Below are 6,000 nucleotides of genomic sequence, written 5' to 3'. Positions count from 1 at the left end.
TCAGACTGTCATGCATTTCCTTCAGTGTTATACAGAGAGGGTCTTAGCAGAAGCTATTAGTCAAAATCTGTGGGTGTGTGCACATGCATATGTGTGTCTATTGTATAAAACTGAAGACACAGAAGGATACATACAGCATACAGAACCTTACACACGCACACACACATACATATTTACATACACATACATATTTATATACACCATACCTATGGATCATGTTGACGTACTTATTGCTAATGTTACTTAAAATCGATTGTTACGATTTTGAAATCATATTTGAAACATTCTTTTTTCTTAGGGCAGATTCTCATAGATCCCTAGCTGTGTGGCTGGAGATGACCTCCAACTCGAAGCTCTCTTTGCCCTGCCCCACTTCCCAAGTTCTAGATTACAGCTATATATGCCACCCTGCCAGGTTCTTGTGGTGATGGTGATCAGTCCAGACTTCCCACAAAGTAGGCACGCTCTCTACCAACAGAGCTGTGTCCTCAGCCCTGATTAATTCTTATATGAATTTCAGATCCTCCAGACTGCAGTAGGAAGATGAACAGAAGAGAGGCACAAGGACTCTGAGACTCTTCTTGTATCATCCAAATGGTGAGATGACATTTATTTTTCCTCACATGGAAAAAAAAAAAACACAGGCAAAAACATCAAGGAGTTTTGGAGAACATGGTTTTCTTAAAGGATATTGTAAAGACATGTACCGAGGAGAAATACAAGGCTTAAACTGTGGCTTAGACTCCTTAAGCTGTGACCTTGACTGATCAGAGAGATGCTGTGGAGGATCCAGGCAGAACATCAAGGACGATAGTCAAGGACACCCAGAGCCACACTGCACCATAGAAAATGGTGGTCCCCAGTCAGTGGAGTGTGGCTAAGAACACAGAACACCCAGAGTCAGCTGTTGGAGATAGGAACAACTGAAGGAGTGGAGACTTCCAAACCATGCTACAGCAGCAATTGTGGATTGCTAGGTCACACTTGGCAATTATAACTATATGCTCAATAATCAGGGTCCGTTCGGTATTAAAACTTTAAGCTTCAGGGAGAATCCCTTTCCACTCTACTTTCTTAACTTGCTTTGCTGTAACCTAGCATGTGGCCAACAACTCACCTTGACACATGAAAGACGGGTCGAATTTCAGAAACTACATATGTTAGTTGTCAAACATAGTCACTACTGAACAATAGAGTTCCTAAACATTCAAACAAATACACTGTATTCAACATAATAACAATGTGTGTCCCTTTTAAAAATGATTTTGTGTGTATGGGTGTGTTGCCTGTGTGTATGTAAGTGCCTGGTGCCAGCAGAGGCCAGAGAGAACATCATCGTGTCCCTTGGAACTTGAATAATTGAGAGCTGTTCTGTGGGTGCTAGAAATCAAACCCAAGTGCTCTCAGAAGAGCACCCAGTGCTCTTACCAGTAGAGCCATCTCTAGTGCCCTGATAATGCCCCTTCAAAGCTTACCAAGGCCTCATTATTTGACTGCAACCTGCACTCTTGCTGTGACGTACCTGAAAAAATGGCATCACAGACACTTAGTATAATGAAAGAATCAAGGAACACTATGAATAATGAGAGCCCCTGGGATGTTGTGCATTGTGGGAGTATCACAGACTCTCTGTGTTTAATGGTAGCTTCATGGACATACTCTGTCTTTCCTCCCAGTTTTCCCTGTGCTCACATCACACTATCATTTTGAAATCTGCTAGGGAATGTGTACACCATGAAAGTGTACAAACACTACGGTTTACAGCTTGCTTTGCTTTGCTGATGGTCTGAACCCTCTGTTATTAATCTATTATAATTTGCCTGTTATGTACCCAGCATGTGACACTGTCTAGAAACTTATTTGGCTGTTCCACTGCTGACATAGGATGCTAGTGGGTAAAGATTATAGGTATTGCCAAATATTATCTAAGTCACAGGACAACCTCTTACATCAAAGAGTTACTCATGCCCAAATGAGAATAGTGCCCAAGTTGACCTAACATCAGTCTAGAACTAATTTTTATAAGGCTGTGGAAAATGTTAACAATGTAGATTAACTTTGACATGTGTGTGTTGCAAGAATTTTAAAATAAAAAAATGAATCCACCCCGCAAACGTAATTTCCCACCAGGCCACGTTCTTATGCCGATACCGTTCCGCCTCAATACTAAGTTCTGTCGAGTTTTTGTTATTTTCTCCCAGCAAGCTATATCTTGCTCGCATGCAACTCTTTACACACCCCCACAATCATTCATCTAAATAGCGCCTAAGACCCCGTAAGTAAAGCATGACTCTTAAGGCCTTAATATCCAATCAGATTTATATAATAATAAAATCACAATTTACAAGATGCCAATACAATACTCTCTGAACCAAATAATAAAGGCAATATTCTAACCTAATTAATCTATTTTGCAGAAACCTTTGTTTCATTGTATAACCTTATAGGGTCTGGTTCATCCTCATCGTCTGCCTCCATGATCTGACGACCCCTCCTCCTGCTCCTCTGACCTTTTTCCTCCTCCAACTCTAGCTCCCCCTCTCTAATCCTATCCAATCACAGGCCTGTCACTGCCCTAATGTGATTGGACAGAGAAAATGTTGTAGCATGTGTGTCTGTGCCTGCTATGTTGGTATGTGTCTGCCCTCTCCCCCTTTGTTATCACAGGCAACCCCAGCCAGTCATCTGCCTCTAAAGTTCTCCTGGCATAGGCAAATTGAATCAGCTTTCTTTTCTCAAAAATTCCCAATCTTGAAAGGATGCATACCATGTACCCTTTGTCACAGGTATCCTAATGTAAAATTCTCTAAACTAAAATCTTGTCCATAATATGACCATTGGTTCTGCAGGCCACTCTGAAGACCCTCGATGTGGTGGGAGGAGCAGCAGTAGTAGTTGTGTCTTTGAGCTCCCACTGATGGTATCCCTAAGGCATAAGTCTCTCATATTATCTAGCCTGGGATGGCTTCATGAGATGTGGTGTTGAGGTTAGCTGTCTTATCCATGGTGAGTACTAGAAGGTTGCATTTTGAAAACATGTTCTTATATCACATTGCTCTCAGCCTCGGGGCTTTCACTGAGACTCTCAATTGCAGGGAAGTTGCTATATCATTTCTATTATGAGCACTCAGAGCCAGACTCTAAGATCTGGACAAAGGGAAGAAGCCCTGATTACATGAAAATATGTGACATTCAGTGTACGTGTGCTAATTAATGGCTTGTCTATTGCTGTGATAAAACACCTGGGCCAAAAGCAGCTTATGAAGAATTTATTTTGGTTTATAGCTCCAGAGAGAGTACAGTCTCTCACATGGGTAAGAAATGAGCATGGGACAGTGAGAGTAGAGGATCACATCTCATCTACACACAGAAAACACTGTACAGAGAGACCAGAGGAAGTGGGTCCAGAGGAAGCTTAGCCTTCCATCAGTGACATACTGCCTTTAGTGATGCTTGCCTCCTGAGGGCTCCATAAGCTTCCCTATCAGCACCACCTAAGGAGGACCATTGCAGGGTTCACATACATAAGACTGTGAGGGGCACTTTGCATTCAGACCACGACACTGTGAAACTATGATGGAAGACAATCAGATGAACAAGTCAATCTAAAAGTGGTCCATATGGCTCAAACCCGTCAAGGCTCTGAAAGTCTTCTAGAATTTGGACAGAAGGTTTCTGACCAGATAGAAGACCCACGGATAGAGGACCGCTAGATCTTTTAGCTTGGGCAGGGAGACACAGATGGGATAATTTGGGCCAAGATATGGTGGGAACATGTTAGTGCCTCATCCATTAAGGACTTCATTGGCCCACCTTGGGTGGGATAGCTCATGGGGCTTCCTTCCTTTGGTTTCTCCCATGGGGTACCATGAAGCTGCAGGCGAGCATCACATCTTACCTCAGCCTGCACTGAGGTACTCAATACCACCTCTCATTAGCTTTGTTTATTTTGTTTTGTTTTTGAGGAAGCAAAATAAATGGTTATTTGCACAAATTTCATTAAAAGCCAAATCTAACAATCCAAACTGTGGCTAATGGAATGATTAAATTTGAAGCATCCACATTCAAAACACAGGAACTGCTAGGAATCAACAATCCAAGACGATAAAACCAGAGCTAAACAAGAAAGGGTGTTCTTCCTCTTTGTCTCCGAACCTTAAACAGTCCATTCTGTCCTTCCGTGATGACAGTCATGAAGCAGCTATGGTAAAAGTTGCTTGGATACAGAGAAATGCTCACAGTACAAAATCTGGAATGTCTGGCTTGTTGAAGCAGCAAGAAATGGAGGTTTAGTTCTCTGAGATTTATTTTTTTATTGCTTTCAATCATGGAGATGTAAATGTGAGTTCAGATGCCCATGGAGGCCAGAAGAGGGCACTGCATCCCTAGACTGGGGGCTACCTGTGGTAGAAAGCTACCTGACAGAGGTGCTAGGAACCGAACTCAGGTCCTCTGCAAGAGTAGTCCAAACTTTTAACTATTGAGCCATCTCTCCAGCTCTTCAGGATTCGGCTTTTCGCAACCATTTCACTTACATGTGTTTAAAATGTGTTCAGGAGCGGGATGAAGCTTAGTGGGTTAGAATATTTGCTGCACACACATGAGAACCTGAGTTCAAATCTCCAGAGCCCACATCAAAAGCTAGGAGAGTATACAAGCCCAGGATAGAAGTATGGCGGAAACAGGAGGCTCACTGTAGCCTGCAGGACACCTGGCGTGCTCTGACTTCCACCTGTGCATGTAAAGCTACATGCACCTGCACACATGTCTAACAAATACACTCGTGTGCACACTCACACCCTCTATTACACACATGCATATACGTAATCACACACAGGCGTACACTTGCATAGGCGTTCATACACACAGACACACACATTCATACACATAAAATACATACACGTTCATACACACATGTATACACACATTCCACATTCTCTCCTCTCTCTCTCTCTCTCTCTCTCTCTCTCTCTCTCTCTCTCTCTCTCTCTCTTCAAGAGTAATATCCTCTCCTCTATATACTCTTAATATAAGTGGCTTTAAGACCTCAGCTTGAGAACCTATTATATATATATATATATATATATATATATATATATATATATATATTAGCACCACATAGTGTAAACTAAAATATTGTCCAAACGTTTTAGTCCTGGTAGAACTTGTACCCATAGTCATTGTCACTGAAGTATCAATTTATCTCTTGTTGTGATGACCAATAGAGAACTACCAAGTATTTAATTCCTTTGTAAAATGCTACTGTAATATTTTTTGCCTATTTCCTTATATATAATTTCATTTGTTTCCTCTGATGACATTTAAAAGACTAGATTCATATGTGGACGTTAGAGGTCATATTTAAAATTTCTATGAAATAAACTTTTATCAGAGTTATTCAAAAGTATAAGAACATGGAGTATTATTCAACCTTAAAAAGGAATAAACACAGGTTACAAAATATATAAACCACTTAGCAAAATATTCTGTGTATCAAAAGTGAAGTGTTGCATTGTTTCAGACATAGGAAGTATTTGGAACAAATAAATCCTACAGAGACAGCTGTAATTGGTTGTGACCATGGACCAGCAGCAGTAGGTATCGTGCGATAAGCTGCTTAGTGAGTAAAAGGTAATATTGTGAAGTGATGGCAATATGGTAAAGCTAGACCATGGGACCAGGATTGTCACTGGTATTTGACTGTTTGATTTAAGGTAGTTAATTTGAAAAGAAAAAAAGGAGGGAGAGGGAGGGAAGAAGAGGAGGAGAAGGGGAGGGTAAAGGAGAGGGAGAGGAGAGAGGGAGAGGGAGGGAGAGGGGGAGGGAAGGGAGAGGGGAAAAGGAGAGGGGAGAAGGGAGGGGGATGAGGAGAGGGAGAGGGAGACTGGGGATGGATGAAGGAGAGTTAGTATTCACTGATTTCTGAGCTTCCCATCCCTGAAGCCACTTTGTCTGGAATGGGCCCCAGTGTGCTCATCCTCTTATTGGGGACACTGCGAC

Source organism: Mastomys coucha, unplaced genomic scaffold (assembly GCF_008632895.1).
Source record: "Mastomys coucha isolate ucsf_1 unplaced genomic scaffold, UCSF_Mcou_1 pScaffold1, whole genome shotgun sequence".
In the NCBI taxonomy this organism is placed as follows: Eukaryota; Metazoa; Chordata; class Mammalia; order Rodentia; family Muridae; genus Mastomys; species Mastomys coucha.
This window is presented reverse-complemented; position numbering follows the sequence as displayed.